This window comes from Ascaphus truei, chromosome 3 (genome assembly GCF_040206685.1).
Source record: "Ascaphus truei isolate aAscTru1 chromosome 3, aAscTru1.hap1, whole genome shotgun sequence".
NCBI classification, from domain to species: Eukaryota; Metazoa; Chordata; class Amphibia; order Anura; family Ascaphidae; genus Ascaphus; species Ascaphus truei.
The window spans coordinates 367,115,456-367,138,123 of record NC_134485.1 but is presented as its reverse complement, the minus strand read 5'-3'; the positions used below and the strand labels follow the sequence as shown (position 1 = coordinate 367,138,123).

At 40.0% G+C, this 22,668-nt stretch overlaps 1 protein-coding gene across 1 annotated transcript in view; it reads left to right on the top strand.

Annotated features, from left to right (window-relative positions):
* Positions 1-22,668, top strand: part of B3GLCT (beta 3-glucosyltransferase) — a 417,163-nt gene that overhangs the window by 308,469 nt on the left and 86,026 nt on the right. The window lies entirely within an intron of this gene.

Sequence of the window (22,668 nt, the reverse complement as noted above, 5' to 3'; positions counted from 1 at the left end):
TGCAAATACATAAGGACATATGCCCAAAATATCATAATAATAAAAAATAAAAAAGAGACAGACATTGTGATATATGTATCCATAAGAAATTGAGTTGTAAACAATTAAACCTTCAGCAGGAAATCTAACACAATATTGTCCCTTTTATGTTCAATATCTATGGATGCATGATCATAAATGCATAAGCAAATTGTTGTCAAACACAAGGAACTTTCCTGACAAGTGCAATGAGAAATATAACTGTTCTAATGATAATAATCATAACCATTAATGTACAAATGTGATATTAAGACTATAAATCATTAAATCATTTCCCAACTCAAAAACACCGTAAGGACTAATGAATTGCTTATGAAAGTCTTGTCTGCCATGATCATCACTATATGAAATATAACATCTTTAACCAATCTCAATTAATGTACTTTCTTAGGACATGAATCAGACTAGACAGTCCTCAATAGGCAAGGACCCGACCACCAATGGACATACAGTAGGGACGGGATATACAATAACAAATGGTTAATTGTATGGATGTCACAAAAATGCATATATGGGATAATATAAGCAAATAAATAACAAAGGGAAAAATGGGAGGGGGGAAGGAAAAAGAAGGGAAATGCAAATATAACAAATATAATTGTAAATTAATAATTTTTTAAAATTACAAAAAATTGCTTATATCCCAGTCAGTATTTAAACCCAGAGGAACTCTGGTCTGCAGGGTGAAAATCCAATGCATTTCTCTTCTATCGAGGTTGTTGACCCTATCTCCCCCTCTGATAAGAAGGGGGACATGCTCAATATCCTTGAAGGTAAACAAATCCACATGATCTCTAGGACAAGTGGCCGCATGTTTAAAAACTGGATGATTGAGATCTGCCCTTCTAATCAGTCTGAAATATTCTTGGATTCTCCGCTTTGAGATGTATGGTTCGTCCTACATACTGCTTTCCACAGCCACAGGTAAGAAGGTAATCCACAAACCTTGTGTCACGATTAATAAATGAGTGGATACCATAACTCCTACCTGTGACTGTGGAAGCAAACCTAGGGGACATTTGCATAGAACGGCAGATAATACAATGTTTACATCAAAAGGTGCCTTTAGGCCTATTGACCAATGTTTCTTCCTCTTTGTGGAACATACTAGGTGAAAGGTAGTTGGCCAAAGTCTTGGCCCAACTGAAAACAAACATGGGTCCATCTGCAACCACTGAAGCTATCAAAGGATCCAACTGGAGGATCTTCCAATGTTTTTTAACAAAGGATTTGATCTGTTCGGATTGGGCACTGAATTCTGTGATAAAAAGGGGGAGACCCTCATTGGTTTTGACCTTTCTTTTTCTTGTTAATAATGTTGATCTATCAAGATCTTGAACCCCCTTAAAGGCCTTTTTGAGCTCTGTCACTCCATAACCCCTACCCATAAACCTTCTGAACAAATCACTAGTCTGTTCAAGAAAATCTTCATGGCACGAACAATTCCTTTTCAATCTAAGGAACAGTCCCTTAGGTATTCCTCGTAGTAAGGCTTTGGGATGGCAGCTGTCAGCGTGTAAAAAAAGTGTTACGTGAATTCGCTTTTCTAAAGATGTTATAGTGAATGTTGAGACTCAAATAAACATAAAGAAATAAATCCAAATATTGGACATGCTGAACGTGAAAGTTATAAGTGAATTTAAATTGCAGATTATTAACATTAAGATCTGCAAAAAAGGATAAAAGTGATGTGACATCTCCATCCCAAATCAAAATCAAATTGTTGATATACCGCTTGTAGAAAACAATGTGCTTACGGGAGACGTTTCTATCTCCAAACACATGGAATGACACCCACCAACCCATGAATAGGTTGGCAAATGACGGGGCAAAATTAGTGTCCATTGCCGTTCCACATGTTTGGAGATAGAAAACCACATCAAAAAGAAAATAATTGTGCTTTAATAAAAAAAAAGAATGGTATCTAAAATGAAAGTGCACTGTGCTGGTGAAAGAGAGGGTGATGATTCAAGAAAGTATCTGACAGCTGCCATCCCTTGCATACTGTATGTTCAATGATGGTGTAAAGGGACGTAACGTCCAACGTTACCTAGAGATAGGTATTTTTCCAGTGAATATTATGGATTTTATTCATAAGGTCACCACTATCCAAAATGAAAGAATGGCAATACGCGTACAAGGGGCCTGGAGGAAACAGTCAACATAACGAGATATACTGTCTCCCAAAGATCCAATGCTAGAAACTATAGGCCTCCCAGGAGGGGAGATCAAGGTCTTATGGATCTTTGGGAGATGGTGAAAAATGGGAATAACAGGGTGAGAGCTGTAGAGAAAAGTAATTTCTTCTTCATTAAGAACTCCTAAGGCTTTACCTACTTCTAGGAGATCCCTAAGATCTTTGAGGAAAGAAAGGATTGGATCAGGTCGGAGCACAGCATAAGAAGAATCATCACCAAGCAAGCGTAATGCCTCCCTCCGATAATCATCCCTATGCTGCACCACAGCGGCCCCACCCTTATCTGCCCCCTTGAAAATCAAAGATTTCTTTGCCTTTAAAGATGAAAGAGCAAATTTCTCCTCATTATTCAGATTACATTTGACAACATTTTTCTTTTGTAACTGAGGCGGACTAAAACTGAATCCGTTAGAGAGAAAGATAAGATCTCTCTCAACCAATTTTTCAAATGTTGAGATGTAATTTGCTTTGACAAATGTTGGATAAATTGACTTCTTCTTAAGCCCAGTGCTCAATCTACCCATAAACTCAGAGGGATCTTTCTCCATTTTTTGTTCACTTAGTAATTCATTTAGATCCTCAAGTGCACACAAATCTCTGAAACTTTAATTCGGTTCTGTAAGACTTGGATCCTTCAGTGAGTGTTCACCAGTAATATCATTACTTGTGCTAGTGGTTTTGTTACTGAAATTTTTTTTTAATGTAATCTTCCGAACAAACTTCTGTAAATCAATTATTGTATCAAACATATGAAAATTCATAGTTGGTGCAAATTTGAGTCCTTTGTTGAATAAGGAATGTTCTGAGTCGGATAAAGCAACATTAGAAATATTGATTACTCCAGAAACATATTTTAGTTGTTCTTCCTTTTCTTTTGCGGCTGCTTCTGACAATTTTGTTTTCCCCTTTACCCCCCCCCCCTCCTTGTCCTTTTCCGTTTTTTGATTGAGTTGGATGTTGCATACCTGAACTTTTCTTTTCATCAGTGTTTGCTGAGTTGGGTCCCCAGAAGACACATGATCTATAACTCCCGCCCTGATGGGATTGGTCTTCATCACTTGGACTGCAGAAAGAGACTGAATGGGGGAAGGGATCATTATCTGATACATCTGAATCAGCGCTTGTTGAATCTGTAAAGGACTTGTTCTTTTTAAGTGTCTTGACTCCTCACTCGACTCCTCTCTCACATTCGCCCCTCACATTCAAAACATATCTAAAACCTGTCGCTTTTTCCTCCGCAATATAACAAAGATACGCCCTTTCCCCTGTTGCTCGACTGCTAAAACTCTGACTCAGGCCCTCATTCTCTCCCGCCTCGATTACTGTAACCTCCTGCTGTCCGGCCTTCCTGCCTCTCACCTGTCTCCCCTACAATCTATCCTAAACGCTGCTGCCAGAATTACTCTACTATTTCCGAAATCTGTCTCAGCGTCTCCCCTGCTGAAATCATTCTCCTGTCTTCCTATGAAATCACGCATCTCGCACTCAATTCTCCGCCTCACTTTTAAAGCTTTACACTCTTCTGCTCTTACTTACATCTCAGCCCTAATTTCTCGCTATGCACCATCCTGACTTTTGCGTTCTGCTCAAGGATGTCTTCTCTCTACCACCTTTGTATCTAAAGCCCTCTCCTGCCTTAAACCTTTCTCACTTTCTGCCCCACACCTCTGTAATGCCCTTCCCCTCAATTCCCGACTAGCACCCTCTCTATCCACCTTTAAAACCCACCTTAAGACACACTTGCTTAAAGAAGCATATGAGTAACACTGTGGCTAATACTATACACAATACATAAAGCTTGTCCCCCTGCATACGCACTTACCTGAATGCCCTCCTACTGTCTCTGTACGTTCTCCCCACCAATTAGATGGTAAGCACCACGGAGCAGGGACTCCTCTTCCGAAATGTTACTTTTATGTCTGAAGCACTTATTCCCATGATCTGTTATTTGTATTATTTGTTATTTATATATGATTATCACGTTTATTACTAATGTGAAGCGCTATGTACACTAATATTTTTCGACGGTGTGGAATTAGAAAACCTTCTAGTATTGGGCGTTTTTTGCCAGTAGTAAATGTGTTTTTTCTCGTAATCCATTTGGTCATGCTTTAATTTACCCTGTTGTTTAAGCATGATATCCTTCTCCATCTTGTCAATATTAGTGGAGAGACATTCATCCAAATCCTCAAAGCCATCCAGAGTGGAGTATGGTTGCATTTTTGTTTGTAATAATTTGATCTCAGAGTCTATTTTAAGCTTTTCTTGATTTTTAAATTGAATGATCAAATCAATCAATCTAAAAGAACAATCATCCAGAATCAGCTTCCATTTATTTTCAAATTCTGAATCTTGGAATCCGAATGAGGGCATCTTTTGGATCCTCATTCCTCTAGGAATCCTTTTCACTTTTGTATAATTTTCTAAAGAGATACTATCCCACCATGTTCTAGTGTTTTGTGCTAAAGATCTCTCTAATTTATAAAAAAAAAAATAAGGTCTGAGATGTCCTCACATTCATTTTCCAATAGATTGTCAAATACTTTTTGTGCTTTTCTATTTATTTTCGAATTATCCAAACAATTGAATGCATAGTTAGTATTTTCTGTGTGTAGTTTCTTGTGCTTGACTAAGTTCATAGTCAAGTAAATCCATTCAGGCAAAAAAATCATGTGTAATACAAAAAGAAGCAAATTCAAAATGTATTCTGTATGCAAAAAAAAAATCACCCTCTTTGCTGTTCAATTTTAAACAATAAAGTGTTAAATCCACATAACCGAGATATGCAGAAACTGGGATTTCCCGAGATGGGATAAACTGGGGCTCAAGGGAATGGGATACACTCAAAGTATGAAGAGAAAACTGTATGCAATAATAGAATTCCTTCAATAGTATTGATGATTGTCTTCAAGGACCAAACCCTTTAGCAAGTGTGCAGATAAGAGAGAGAAATGGCAGAGCACAACCGGACTCATCTGAACAAGAAATTAGGAGGAATGTGCGTTATCCATAGAAAATGTAATAGTCATGGAAGGAAAAAGGGCAAGGCATTACCCTACCAACATGTTTCGTGCTACACAGAGCACTTTATCAATGTGCTTCACTGAGTCTGTTTGGTCTCACCCGTCTTACCCCTTGCAATCGTGCAGATATACTAACTACTCCTGTGTGTGTTAATGAGTGCATGCAATCTGGAGACTTACTGACTCTCTGCCTCCATCTGGATGCAGTAGACACCAGTTTTCTGTTCTTGCATGTTTAGTTAAGGCAAAATCACCAATGAGAAATGTTAACTTCTTTCTAGATTAGAGATTTTTGTAGTTGTGATCATGAACATGAGCGCACCCTTGATTCTGAATCTAGGTACACATTAAAAAATAAGATAGGGGAGATATATTTGGGGCTTTACTTACTAAGCGATCAGGCACGTTCTAGCCCATTCACTTGAATGCACTTAGTAAATATTGTTTTTGCTGATATGGTATGACTTGTAGAGCAGGAGCTTTACATTTATTGTCATCCACTATAGATCAATTGTTGAACCTAATGTTCAAAGTCGCGCAATAATCCTATATACACTAGGTTCTTTTTTTTTAGCACATATACAATACTGTAGCATTGTTGATTTGTTGTCTTTTTTTTTTGCTCTTACTGTAATTATTTTCTGAGGAGATTGTGAATATATATACTTTATCCATTCTGAATTAAAAAACAAAAGTTAATTGGGACAAGGTGCGAAGCATAAGTCTCTGTGTATGTGATCAAGTAACAGTCAATTTATTGCAGATATGTTGGTAAATTTGTAGTTAAAGATATAACATTGTGGGTAGATGAAGCCAGTAGAGTTGAGGTATGACGTCTGCATCTTGTTGTAAATATAAATGAACATACTGTAACATATAAATTCCATTTCTGACAAACCAAACTATAAATCATTGGCTCCCCCTAAGATTGTTATTAACTGTGGGGAAGGGAACAAAAATATTTGGTTTTGTAAAGACAAACTGTTATACATCTTTGTTTCCTTCAACCCTACTCTACTAGTTCAAACATTTTCAGTAAACCTACTCAACTTGTGTTAGGTCCATTATGCTTTTCCTATCTCAAAACAGCGGCCACCCTGTATTACAAGGGTGAAACATTTCCATTACTCGGTACAATAATCGGATTTTTGATCTTTTATTTATGTCACAGGGTCTGTAACATGTGGAGCATGAACTAATGAGCACATATTGTATTATTACATTGCGCTCAATTACTTCCATCTCAAATCTGCTATGAAAAATGTATTTGTAGTTTAATTTAGAATTCAGCCTAAAAAGTTAACAAACAATTATACATTTTTTTTATCAAATCCTACAGCTATGTTAACGTGGTAGGCTGCATTCTAAATAGCAAAGCAACTCATGTTTTCATATATACATAATCATTCAGTGGCTAATGCACAGGTTTTAAAGCTGCCGTCCAAGCAATATCCTACATGTGTTGAAAATACTTGTATAGTAGTAGATTTTTTTTTCAAATCAACTCTAAATGACATTTTTAATGTATTATAATGTAACAAGCATTTTTTGTTTCTATAGCAACCATTTACAAAGTCACATCCCCTTCCTCTTCAGAAATAGGCTATGGAACACCCCTTTTTGAGCCCTGCCCTCTCTAGAAGTGCACCAATTGTACTGCCTGGTTACATGACTGCCTGGTTACATGATCTTCCCCACATAACTTTGCATCTTTGGTTCTCTTCTGCTGCACTGACAGCCATTTAGTGAACCCTCGAGCCAAATCTTTGCCGATCGATCACAGGAGAATGGGCAACTTAGCTAATTACTTATTGTGTGGATTGTATTGATGCACATATTAAAGAGGTGTTGGGGGGGGGGAACGGCAGCCTGGCCTGCTGATTTAAGAGTTGTACACTAACCACTGTACAGTATACTCTTGCACCGATGATACAGTACACTGCAGACCTCCCATGCATCGCCTACTAGAAGAATGATATGATATCACCCAACATCCACAAACAGGTTCTTTTGTTTTCAATATATACTGTACTCAAAGCACTGAGCAGCCAGTCAAGTACATTATATGAACATAGAAGCTGTTTTTTTTTCAACAATGAAATTATTCTTATGTTTCATTCCTTGTAAGAGTAATGAAGAGGAGGGCACAGAATTTATTAGCCAAAAATCTGATATTTGGGGCTGCAGCATGCAACCTTTATTAAGGTGGGGGCTACTATACAGAGCTTCATAAACAATTATTAATACCTTCCAAAATGACCCCCACATGACCATCCCAGTGTGTCCCAAAACTCTCCCGCCCTCTCTGTGTCCGTAACAAGACAGTTGCTACACAAATTCTCGGCAAGCATCAAGCATGAGCACAGAGTGTGCGCGATACTGTGCTGAGGCTCTCTTGACAAAGAGGCATACGGGGGCAGTAAGCGGGTAAATCCAGAACACCAGTGAGATTCTAAAAAAAGTGTCACATCAAATACAATTAGGAACAATTAAAAGTAGGAAATCACTCCTTCAATAAACATTAAAAGATGACAAGTATTCAGTACCAAAAAAACAAGTGGCTTCCAGGTGCCTTCAAAAATCAAATAATGTCCAAATCTGTTAGAACTAAGTGTACATGTATGTGTATTATGGATCAAACAATGCAACTGAGTCCTGTCTAGCACGTGCAGATGGTGGATAACTCCAGATGACACTCAGATGAACGTCAGAAGACGTCTAGCGAGCATGCGCAACTATCCAAGATGGCGATGCCCTGCATATCGGGACCGCAGCAGAGTTCCGGCAACCCGCTCAACACGCTACGTATACCGCAATGTTCCCTGTTCCTATCCGGGTCCGCCTGCAGCTCTGGTGCACCGGGCAGCTCTGTAGCCATCTGCCCACCCCATGACCTGGCTACACTTATTTAAAAGGAAGACACTATGTTATTAAGTTGATATGCGATCATTCATGTTTTTTGGGATCAATGCCCCCTAGATTCAGCTACTGTTTATCGGTCTGTAAGGCGTGTAAATACTGAGTGAATGTGCTTTATAAACTGCTGGTCTCAATCTTTTCACAAATAACGTGGTCAAATACTTTCAAAGCCTTGAGTTTAGACTTTCCGGACATGACCGATCATGAGATATTGATAAGAAATGAAGAATGGTTAAAGTTGCAAAATTACATGAAAACCATATTACAATCATTAACACAGCATATACTGTATTTCACCCTGGCATCGAGCAGATATTGTAATGCAAACTGATAGTAGGAGGCTGAAGCGGCAGATTCCTATTGACTTCAATCGGAATTTTGACCGAAAACGGGCCGATCAGCTGCTTCGGCATACTGTCACCAGCCCCATAGTGTCTAAAATGTAACCATACAAAATCTGGTCTAAACCATTGCTTATAGACGTATAGAAAACTGTAACGTTTGGACAGAAAGTATTATTACTTGTGAAAAACTCTAAAGAAAACAATTTTTTAAAGAATTGTTAAGCTCTTTTTCACCACTGTTGAAAGCTGCAACGAGTCCTTGAAATGGAAAATCCCTAACATACAGATGTAGCAGACATTATTACCCCCCATTAATGCTGGTTAGCACAAGAAATAACGCAAGAACATATTGGATGTTTTAAAGACAGAATGCGCGCTTTAGCATTGTTTTCCATGCAATGAATATCGTTGTAGCTCTAACACATTGTGTTCATGGTTGCAATAATGTCTGTTACTGTAATGTGTACAATAATGGCCTTATCAAGGACTATGGGCCTCATGCAGTAAGCGCCGATAAGTGGTCAAAATCTCCATTTTTTCTTCTCGATAAAAATTTATCGGCATGCGGCTGCCGATAACCCACTTATCGGCACTTTTCGCAATTTTTGAAATCGGCTGTATTCTAGTAGCCCCGATCAGCTTATCGGTGCTGATCGGCACTCAAAAATGGAGATTTCATCGGCAATTTGTCCCGCCAACTAAAGTTGGCAAGTTGGAGGGGAGAAGGATCGGCAAGGTTGCCGGGACGGAACTTAGAAAAAAAACCTCATCTCTACATCAATGAAGTCAATGGAGCGGGGACTTATAACATTTTAGGAGTGTTTACGTTCTATTGCTCATAATACAAATGTGATTGGCATTACAGTGTCGATGTCATTCACTTCATCGTGTCAGCGCTTACGTTTATTATTGGCAGAACATGGTACTTTTCAATGTTATGATGATTTGCGTGTCACATTAGTCTTAATGTTATGATGTGTCAAGGGAAACTCCAATAGTAAACTCTTAAAGGAACAGGTCATATAATATGAAACATGTTACTTAAGTGTGCTTCAATTTATTATATGATGTAACAGATTTCACACATCTAACAGATCCAGCGTATAGTAATGTTGGTATACATTAGAGAATGCTTTGAATGTGTAACGCATGATCAAATGTAAATGTAGCTGTTTGTTTTCATGTTTACATGTACTTTGTGACCTCCCTCTTTTGATAACGTCCGCAATTGGACACTCAACATTGCATGTTTACATTGTACACGATGCATTAGAATCACTTCATGCTAACTTATACACACATCTATAATAGTTACTCATTTTTACACGATTGAAACATAATCAATAGCAAGTATCCTGATGGCAATAAATTATGCGTATGCACTTACAATTAGTTCATATGAACATGTGACAATAACATGCCAAATTAGACATGTTGCAACGTACTTTTTCAACGTCAATGTCATGGTTGTATCCTTATGAGATGACTGAGTGTTGCGTTCAGAAGTGGTACATGCATTACACATTCCATAAATACTTGCGAATAAATTCTTGTACAAAGCTTAACGTTACATCATTGTCAAATATCATGTTTGCCTGGTGAACACACCTAAATAATCCTTTTAATTCGTACTGGATACCCGTTTGGAGTTAACTACTTGGATATGTTTATGTAACACCTTGCACTTCATCAAGTCACCTGACATCATCACATAGGTATTTAAAGGAGGCTAATTACCTGCGCATTGACAGCTACAGACCTGAAAATGATGCGAATGTTTTTGAGACGGAGGAAGATTCTATTGGAGGAAAGGCTTGCTGATGGAGAGGATGTCACAGGCCAAGGAAGGGACAGAGACAGGGACGCGGAGAGGAGAGGGCAAGGAGATGAGAGGACAGAAGTTGTGCCTCGTCCTCGTTTGTGCAGGGAGAGAACCATGTTAGATGGGATGAGTGAGGAGGAGATTATAAGTCGGTATCGTTTGAGTTCATCAGCAATCTTAGCTCTTTGTGAAGACATACGGGGAGATTTAGATTTTGTGACAGCCAGAGGTCATTCAGTCCCTGGGCTTCTTAAAATGCTGTGCTCATTACATTATCTTGCTTCCACGTCATTCCAGTGGAGACGGTGGGTTGGTCAGCGCACGGGTTTTTGCTCACAAGATGAAAAGAGAGGATAAGGAACACGTGATTAGTGTTTAGTTAGCCAGACAGTGCATTATGCAGTGGTAAAAAGGTTGTCTCCTAAAGTATTTAATAAAATGCTGGAATAAAAACTTTGAATAAAAACTTTTTCATATGCTTAAAAATGGAGTTCTGCGATTAATTGAACTGATCTAAGGTTGGGGGTGGTGAGATAAAAAAGGGGGGTAAGAGCGGGTGATTAGCGGGCTTTTATATAGCCTGCTGTCTGACAGGGATAGTAGTGCTGGTTAGCAGAATATGGGGGGCAGTCTTACTTTATCAAAGTGCTGCCAGAAACAATGAATAGCTTCCTCCCCCTCCCAATGGAGGCAGTATGCAAGTGACTTATCTCCCGGGTGCCCAATTTAGAGGAAAAAAGGGCCGAACACGGTGAGTAAGTAAAATAGAATTTATTAGGTGCAAAAAAACAGCAAACAAGAATAACACTCACGATACAGCTTGGGCAACAGCCCAGCTTCAGCCCGATCGTCTGTTCACGCTCCTCCGACCAGTGTGCCTCCCGTGATCGCGTCCGATGGCGGGACCGGAAGGGGAGGGCTTACCGGATGTCAGCAGGCTGGCTGGGTCCTTCAGGCAATGGGCTCCGGCAGGGAACTACGCGTTTCTGACGAAGCATCACTGCGAAACGCGTAGTTCCCTGCCGGAGCCCATTGCCTGAAGGACCCAGCCAGCCTGCTGACATCCGGTAAGCCCTCCCCTTCCGGTCCCGCCATCGGACGCGATCACGGGAGGCACACTGGTCGGAGGAGCGTGAACAGACGATCGGGCTGAAGCTGGGCTGTTGCCCAAGCTGTATCGTGAGTGTTATTCTTGTTTGCTGTTTTTTTGCACCTAATAAATTCTATTTTACTTACTCACCGTGTTCGGCCCTTTTTTCCTCTAAATTGGGCACCCGGGAGATAAGTCACTTGCATACTGCCTCCATTGGGAGGGGGAGGAAGCTATTCATTGTTTCTGGCAGCACTTTGATAAAGTAAGACTGCCCTCCATATTCTGCTAACCAGCACTACTATCCCTGTCAGACAGCAGGCTATATAAAAGCCCGCTAATCACCCGCTCTTACCCCCCTTTTTTATCTCACCACCCCCAACCTTAGATCAGTTCAATTAATCGCAGAACTCCATTTTTAAGCATATGAAAAAGTTTTTATTCAAAGTTTTTATTCCAGCATTTTATTAAATACTTTAGGAGACAACCTTTTTACCACTGCATAATGCACTGTCTGGCTAACTAAACACTAATCACGTGTTCCTTATCCTCTCTTTTCATCTTGTGAGCAAAAACCCGTGCGCTGACCAACCCACCGTCTCCACTGCAATTCTAAGAAGATTCCGGGCTTTATCTTCTCTACAGGTCCAGCTGCAGAAAACAACAAGGGCAAGTATACACTACCCTTTATTTGGTTACACATCACAAAACAGGCTGCATCACAAGCCTAAAAAACAAGGGAGCGCCCCAGCCTCTATTCTTTTTTTCCACGTCATTCCAGACAGCTGTGGGCACAGTGGGCGGGGTCTCGCAATCTACATTCTCGCAGGCCTTTACCCAGTTTCTATGTGCACTGAATAGACGCGCTAGGAATTATATTCATTTTCCTACAGAGCACACAGAGTGGCTGGAAGTGAGGAATGGCTTTTATACCATAGCCGGGATACCATGTGTGATGGGTGCAATAGATTGCACCCATGTTGCTTTGATCCCGCCTAGTCAGAGTGACCATGCTTACCGCAACCATAAGCACTACCATTCCTTCAATGTACAGGTGGTATGCGATGCCATGATTAAGATTATGCATGTGGTAGCCAAATTCCCTGGTTCCAGTCACGATTCCTCTATCCTGAGAAACTCATCAGTCTTCCATGCTTTCGAAGAAGGCTATTTTGGACCTGGTTGGCTGGTGGGTGAGTACATATTATGATGTGTTAAGAAACAACTCTAGTTTTTCTATGAACTGTTGAATGTAATAATGTTAACACAAATTGTATCCTATTTGTGCACGATGGATTATAGGTGACTCAGGATACGGAATTAGGCCGTGGCTGTTGACCCCGGTGGCAAACCCTCAATGTGAAGCAGGGAGAGGTATAACGTGGCACATATATCTACACGATCCGTCATAGAGAGAACATTTGGGCTTCTGAAGACATGATTTAGGTGTTTAGATAGAACTGGTGGGGCACTTCAATATAAGCCTGTCAGATATTATAATTGCATGTTGCATTTTGCACAATCTGGCACTCCGAAATAATTTAGAAACCGACATACGTCAGGGCTTGGAGGAGGAGCATCCCGTACATTTACCAGCTGACACTGTGCAAACAGCCAGTGGTGTGGAGACACATCGGAATGTCATAAACACATATTTTTCATGTAAGCAAATACATATATGTTCATAGTACTACATAGATGTATTAATTCATTGTAATGATAAATACATGTGTCCAAATACCATTCACTTAGGAAACAGATGAATATGGTACTCACACCTTTCTCTTCTCTGCTGTGTGGACAATTGCATGTGGCACCAGTATGTCATTCATCAACAGGTTGTATTATACTTCTTACCACTAAAAGGTGTTGTGTGTACGTGAGGAAATAATGTGTACTAAATCTATTTTTTCTGTACATGCTTTTTTTGGTTATGCATACACAATACAACTACTATGTCGATAGCCAATAGCTAGTGCAGTATGGTTACATACAATTTTTGTTTTGGAGTGTGACATGTGTGTCACAATGATGTGTAGACTATTGTGTATTTAAGATCATATTTGACGTATTCTAGATTTTGTTTCATATCACATACAAAATTGTCACTTCTGTGTGTTGCTTACCTTAATGAATGATTGTCCTGACAATGATTTATATTCATTCATGTTTTCTTTTTCAAGGTATATCACTCCAATGACTGCTCATGGTATGTATTTGAATTCACATCTGTCATAAGATGTGCAAACCTCGATACAGGTAGAGTTACAGGATGTATAAAGAGAACGTAATGAAAAAGATGTGACAATTGAAACATGTCGTTTCTGTATTGTGTCCGTGCGTTTATCTACACTTGGTGGTTATTGTGCAGTTTGTTTTCAAATCCTTACATACATGACATAACATGTAATTTTGGCAACGTAATAACATTCATTCATGCACATGTGCGATGTTAACACTCAATGCATGTTTGTATAAAAAGACCCAAATGTGTTAAACATCATTAACATTGCAATGTATGTGATTAGTTCGTGTCTCACTTCATCTTCATGTTGATTACTACATTGTCACATGTGTATGTATAGGTGAAAGATGTGTGTTGATTTGACGTTCATCTAACATTTGTCAAAATGTTAACACCATTCCAAAGTATAGTTCTTTGGATTCTCAACTTTTCCTAAATCATTAAACACAATGACAATGTAGTTAATAAAATTTTTATTTCATTCACGTTAGTTCTTCATAATGATCATGATCCTTTATAACTACTGTCAACATATGAACATAAATGAAGTGGACATTTGCATACGCACACATTTCAGCAACATAGTGTGTGTGTTGTAGTTTTTGTGTGATGCATGTATTTCGACCAGAACTAATATAAAGCAACATAATAATGTTGCTTTTATCATCTGCCTCACTTAGCTATGTATGTGTTGAATGTTTACTAATAACACTAAACTATAGTTACTCGTGTGAATTAAATGTACACACAAATGTTCATGGTTTAATGATCTGTACCTAACATTCATTAGCTCAGGCATGTTAGGTTACCACTACAACTTAGGTGATAATATAACATTCACACGACTAAACAGTTTCTAGCACCTCCCTATTGTTATTGTGTACGTTCAGATACAATGTGTACGAGTTGGTATGTAGCATTTACATTCTTTGACAAGTCACACGTGAGATTATAATATATAGTAGATTAATGTGTTTGCTGAGTGATAATGTTGGTTGCATATATCACATGGCAATACATACAGGCATACCTCCCTTTAAGGACACTCACTTTAAGTACACTCGCGAGTAAGTACATGTCGCTCAATAGGCAAACGGCAGTTCACGCATGCGCCTGTCAGTACGTCCTGAACAGCAATACCGGCTCCCTACCTGTACCGAAGCTGTGCGCAAGCGGGGAGACTATAGAGCCTGTTACACATGCGTTATTTACATCAGTTATGCACGTATATGACGATTGCAGTACAGTACATGCATCAATAAGTGGGAAAAAGGTAGTGCTTCACTTTAAGTACATTTTCGCTTTACATACATGCTCCGGTCCCATTGCGTACGTTAATGCGGGGTATGCATGTATAATGTTAGTAGAAAAGAAAAAAATATCAATATAAGTTCTAACTTCATTATGATAATTAAGTGCATAGTAAATATTTGCACAATAGGATAATATTATGTAGTGATTGTTAATCTGCGCACCAATCATTGAAAGCATTGTTACATATTTATTATAATAGTTGTTCGCTAGTCGTCTGATTCATCTAATATAACGATTGGCCCATCTGAAGTCATACATTGGTCCCATGTATTCATCCTCGACATCTGTGAAATACAGCAAACACATGATGTTCAAAGATTGCACATTTATCTATGTCTCAGCATGACAATGCTTAACACATCTCTACATGATTGTGGATATTCACGCATAAGTTACGTATATGATTAAACTGCAAGGATAAAACTACAGATAGTGAACTGTCTCATTTTTCTAATGGCGTTGCTGGCATTACTACTGATATGTTTGTTCCGGTGCCTGTATACATAATAATGTGCGCGCACAACGTCTGTTGCGCGCGCACGTCACGAATGTGTTGACTAAGTCTTAGCGCATGCGCAAAACGATGTTTACGCTGTGCGTTCAATACATGTCTCTCCATAGTGCTGCTAGCATTACGCATATTATGCCTGAAAGTTATGATATGGAAGCGAAACAAATTCACTTCTACACACGTACATAGCTAAACTTTGTAAACGGACGTGTGCCCACGGCAAAACCGGACGATCAGCCAATGAGCGAACAAAATACGTGTGACGTCATGTTAAGGCACCGTGAAATGCACGCAAACACCCCTACCACTGAATGAACATTGGTCTCCAGCGCTGTGCACGCACCGCCCCACCAACGCGCGCGCATGACACACTGCACTGACCGTAACAATAAGCTACGGCACAGCAAATACTGTTTCACGCGCGCACGTCGGTTGGGGGTGGGGCTTGCATTGGTAACCTTTTTAAGGATGCCTTGGGACATGACCACGTTCCCACATCATATGTGGTCGACACTTTGTTTTTATATGTTGAATGCTAAACAATGAGGTGTGTGTGTTACAGTTAGTGTAACATGTTGAAATGATACTTTAAAAGCGATAATAATCTATGATTTAGGACTCCGTCACCAATGTGTACTAATGGTTCGTCATGTAGTATATTGTTATAGGAAATAATGTCTTTGTGCACGCTACATGTAAGGCTGTCTGCAATGTTAAGCTATATCCACTCATTTGGCTAACAAATGGTGTATATTATTAATGTACACATATATAATTTGAGTAATGGCATAACGAAATTTGTATTTACCATTCTTGTAGAAGTCAAAACTGATTTGGCTGCAACTGCTCGCTCCAGGAAGGCACAACAGTATCATCCATGGTTGAGGCAACCGTTGAATCCTGAATCACGCACATCTCCATGAGGGCGTCATATGGATCTGCAGTGGCTTTTCAAACAAGACGTCCGGAGGTACGTACAGTTGTTGGTTGTTTTCACATCCACATTGGTATTGCCCATATAAGTTTTGATACATATCATAGTAGTTATGTCCATCTTGCATCTGGTCTTGATGAATGGAGGGTGCAGGTATATCAGCAGACGTGACAGTCGGTGCGGCTTCAGTGTAACTGGTATTAGGCAAAAATATGCTATTTAACAGAAGATATGTTCCATGGTAAATTTAAATGATGGCGCAACATGCCAGCATCCATATCGTTGTTCTAGCCGATCATGGACACGCTCAAAACATTCATTTGCGGATAAAGTGAATCGTACAGAAGTTTTAAAATTTCGTTGTTTGTCAGGTTCTTGGTAGTATGGATATTTCTTTTGTATCAAGTCATAGATTTGACCAACGGTTGCCCTTTTCTCTGGCGTTGATTCGATTGCTTCATAAATCATAAATTTGTATGATTTAAGTGGATGGCTGTGCAATGTGGAAGCTTCTGCCATTTCTTCTCTCTTCAAGTGTACAGTGTCTAAGTTGAACGCATACGGATGTCTGCTGAATGTGTGAATAGTTACATGTTATCTTTGCGGTTTGTTCCAAGGTTATAATACAACCTAACAGTTATACGCCTAGGTTTTCTCCCACCAGAAATTTGTTACAATAATTGGCTGAAATTCTTTGTCTAAGATACACTCTTTTCAGAGGAATTGAAACTTTACTTTCGGCTTAGGCAATCAACATGTGCAAAACAACTTGACTCTTTTAATTACAATAAGAATGTGTGTGAAATCATCTACAGTGCTATGATGAACAGATTTCTGCTTACACTTAGCTAGATTTAACCATACACACACATCTCTCTCTTTTGTCTCTTTTTCTGTTTTTCTCTCTCTCTGTTTCTCTATCTCTCTTTGACTCTCTCTGTTTGTCTCTCTTGATATATACATAGATATATATATATAATTAGATAAATACAGGTAAACCCCGTTATAACGCGACCCGTTATAACGCAAATCGGTTATAACACGGTTTTCACGTGGCTCCCGGTTTTTTGTTTGTTTTTAAAAAAAAAAAAATTTAATTTAAAATTTTTTTTTTTTTGCACACTGCACACACTGCTCACTGCACACACTGCACACAGCACACACTCACTGCACACACTGCTCACTGCACACACTGCACACTGCACACACTGCACACTGCACACACACTGCTCACTGCACACACACTGCTCATAGCACACTGCACACACTCTGCTCACAGCACACTGCACACACTCCCAGCACTCACTGCACACACTCCCAGCACACACGCTACACTGCACACACTGCACACACTCTACACTGCACACACTCTACACTGCACACACTCTACACTGCACGCACACAGTCCCACTCACACTCCCACTGCATGCACACTCCCACTGCATGCACACTCCCACTGCATGCACACTCCCACTCACATGTCAGCAGCCCAACCCCCCCTCACATATCAGCAGCCCACCCCCCTCACATGTCAGCAGCCCACCCCCCTCACATGTCAGCAGCCTACCGCCCCCCCCCTCACATGTCAGCAGCCCACCCCCCCTCACATCAGCAGCCCACCCCCCCTCACGTCAGCAGCCCACCCCCCCCTCACATGTCAGCAACCCACCCCCCGTCACATGTCAGCAGCCCACCCCCCCTCACATGTCAGCAGCCCACCCCCCCTCACATGTCAGCAGCCCACCCCCCCTCACATGTCAGCAGCCCACCCCCCCTCACATGTCAGCAGCCCACCCCCCCTCACATGTCAGCAGCCCACGCCCCCTCACATGTCAGCAGCCCACCCCCCACCAGCCCGTTTTTCACACACACACCCCCACCAGCCCGTTTTTCACACACACACCCCCACCAGCCCGTTTTTCACACACGCGCCCCCACCAGCCCGTTTTTCAAACACACCCCCCCACCAGCCCGTTTTACACACACACACACACACACACACACACACACACACACACACACACACACACACACACAAACACACCCTACCTTAGATCAGCTCAGCACATACTCTCTCCCCGGTACTAAGCCTAAGCCCCGCCCCCTCATGCTCTGACCTCTCCGGAAGAAAAAAAACACACGGCTGCCGGGGGCTGGGAGGGAGAGGGAGGGGGCTGGGAGGGAGGGAGGAGGGATGAATCGTTGCCGTTTTTTAAACTTTTTTTTAAATTTTATTTAATTAACTGGCGCCCGGCCAGAGTCATCGCGGGCCCCACAGAGATGCCAGACGGGCCGCATGTTGTGTAGGCCTCTTCCTTCCTTCCCTCCTCACTCCCTCCCTCCCGAACAGGCGCGCGGCGGCCATTTAAAAAAAAAATTTAGCGTGACCCCGTTACTAACACGGTGGTCTTGGGGTGGACCCCGAGGACCGCGCTATAACGGGGTTTACCTGCATATATGTTGATATAATTAACTATATATTGTGTGTGTGTATGTGTGTATATATATATATATATATATATATATATATATATATATATATATATATATATATACTGAAGAACTCATTTATTCTGCACTATATATATATATATATATATATATATATATATATATATATATATATATATATATATATATATATATATATATATATATATATATATAGTGCAGAATAAATGAGTTCTTCAGTATTAGGTGATACCTTTTTTATTGGACTAACAATTTATGTCATAGGACAAGCTTTCGAGAGTTCTCCTCTCTTCTTCAGGTCAGCAATACTGATTTACACAGGAATCAATGCTAAAACAGTTTTAGCATTGATTCCTGTGTAAATCAGTATTGCTGACCTGAAGAAGAGAGGAGAACTCTCGAAAGCTTGTGCTATGACATAAATTGTTAGTCCAATAACAAATATATCTCTATCTATATATGTATACACACACACACACACACACACACACACACACACCCACACATAGTGTGGGTGTGTGTGTGTGTGTGTATACATATATAGATAGAGATACAGAGAGACTACAGATATATTCATACACACGTATAGATCTGTTATTGTAACCAAAAATCATACATGATCACAAGCCAACATTATGAACTATGAAAGAAGATTAAGGTAAGTAATGTTCTTACAGAGTTAAGACACCAGAAAACATAACATAAACATGTATGCTGTTATATGGGTACTTACTTAAAGTTGTATGTCATTAATTTTAGCATGAAATGACAATCTATGTTACCAAAATAACCCACATACATCTCATCTTGAACAAGAGCTAATTGAATGTCATCTTCCATTAACATGCCAAGTGTGTAATCATGTTGTACCATTAATCAACTGATGATTAATACATATTCATATGTTATCAAATATGCCTTCATTCAGTCAGTGAGCATTTCTCAACATTCATGTGTACAAGGAAATACTTGAATGTTATCAAGCATCTGTACATGATCATACATACACTATGCATGAAATAGTCTGCAGTAAACACCACGAGGACAGCAACAAATTTAGTGAATGTGATTATTTATTTTTGTTTATCCTTTTGAGAGCGAGTCACAGGCCTGCTTGTTGGCTGTTGTGTTTGCCTTTTCCCTCTGCCAATTACTCTGGCCTTAACTGTACGACTTGTACTGGCCTGTGGGAGTTCTGTGGCACTGGGTGTGGGCTGTGGCACTTCAGTGGAACTAAGTGTGGGCTGTTGCACTTCAGGGGTACTGGGTGTGGGCTGTTGCACTTCAGGGGCACTGGGTGTGGGCAGTGGCAGTTCAGTGGCACTGGGTGTGGGCTGTGGCACTTCAGGGGCACTGAGTGAGGGCTGTTGCACTTCAGGGGTACTGGGTGAGGGCTGTTGCACTTCAGGGGCACTGGGTGTGGGCTGTTGCACTTCAGGGGCACTGGGTGTGGGCTGTGGCAGTTGTGAAACAGTTGATAAACATTGCAAGACTGATGGTGGAGCACTTTCTTGTTTTGGTGTTTTAATCTTTTTCCAAAAGCTGGTTATTAGTAATTGTTGCCCTAACTTTCTTTTGTGTGTCTCATTTGTAGGTGTCGGTTCCATATTTTGAACAGATGTAAGCGGTTGGATGTTGACAGGGACCTGCACAGAACTTGCACCTACTGTACCGGTATCATCCAGAACTGGGGAATGAAGAACTGATGACTCAGGAGAAAAAGTAGCAGCATGTAAAGATCCATCCTCTGATGGGGTAAAGTGGAATTGTTGTTCTCTTGCTGTACTACGAAACTGATTTGCTTGGCTTACATTCAGAACTAGTGCTTGTAATGTCCTGTTTACATTTTGGATTTCTTTAGGAACTTGGATGATGATTTTTTTAATTTGTGACATTTCTGATATTGACCTTTCATGCATCCTTTCATGCAGTGACAGCATCCTTTCAAGCACTGACATCATTTCTGAATGGCGACGATTTTCTTCTCCCAAGATTCGTTCTTCAGAAGCTGCAATAGCTGAGTAGGTGTCACGAGCAGGAGGACTTGAATGCTGGGTTAATCCAGGAGTGTCAACATCTTCATGGTCACTTGAGTGAATTTGTCCTTGAGCGACAACATCTGGTTCTACAAATAAAGAAAGACATTATGAACTGCCATGGAACTTTCACTTTGTTTTCACTATAATGATAGTTGTTCTCATAGTGTAACACATAACATGTTTCCATAATTTTTAATTTGTGTCCAATTAAAAGATGATGCTTGAAGTAACAATGATGTTTCGACTCAGTGTGAAAGAAGAATGAATTAAAGGTTGTTGTAACCTCACAACTCCTAGCTGATAGTTTAAAACACACACAATACATGTTGTCAGGAAACACTACATCTTCTGTGACAATAACTGATGTGAAGTTCATTACATGTGAAAGGCATTTATTTTGCATGGCAAATTAAATTCTTCAAATGTACACATTATATGTGCTGCACCTCATACACTCACCTTCCATTCTTGATGATGACCTTGATGAGACAGGTGACGAGACAAGGAGCTGCAGGAGCAACTATATAGAAGAATAACATCAGAATTTAATTGTCATGTGTACATAATTAACATGAAGTATCTGTAGTGGGAGTAGTTATGGCTAAATATCAGCATCACATAACGAAATAACAATGATATGGTTCGGCCAATCTGTATATTATCCATCTTAACATAAATGTACATGTGAACCTAATCGGCACATTTATTTTAAACAACATACAATGTTCATGCATGAATGCGTTGTAAAATTAAGTGTTCTGTTGTACATACACTGCATGTGTTGTGTAGTCATCTAACAATAATAATGTACATCACTACCATGACAGCAAAGTTGACTCTGCTTATAATTCAGTACCTAATTGTGGAAATGTGAATGAATGTTTTTAGTGATCTGTCAGAACATTTAAGAGAAGCAGGGGTAGTGCTCAATGTGGCTGACACTTAGCAACACATGCAGTGTGTCGCTCACAGATGGTACTGGTGTGATAAGGTGGCGTATCTATAAGGTAAAAAGAAGATATGACTGAATGACTAACGTACGTTTTCATATATAGTGGCCTGGTGGGTGAAAGTCTTCATAGAATTACCATTTCAAATGAATGTGATGAACTTCTGTTCACCTTGTCAGCTTGTAACAACTGTAGTCCCTCCCCCAAGACGTGACACCACCCTGACCTTTTATTTGGTTCTACCACCTGGAAGCCGTCCCACAAGACTTGACCCTACCATGACCCTGTGATCTGGCTCTGTGCCCGACCCCACCCCCCCTGTTCACCTCTTTGCTGTGATTACATATGAATTGCAGCTGGTTTCACACACCGGTACATGAGCGAAATAAAAATATGAAGTGAGCTACATATGAACACAATTAAATACCATATGGTACATGTTCCTATTTATGCTCACATTATACTACATGAAGCGAAAAAAGAGCTTTAATCAAACATAATGAAATGTGTTTGTGCAAATTATTTATGGTCGCCTTTGAATGCACAATATTCCATGCAAGACTTGATTAGGCAGTAATGGCCTGTTTATAGGTGTAACATAGATTATCACTAATATATATATATATATATATATATATATATATATATATATATATATATATTATATGTATATATGTATCGACACATACATGAAAAAGTGAATTATGCATTTGTGTGCACAGGCACAGTATAATGAAGTTATACATTACTGTGACAAAGAATGAGTGCG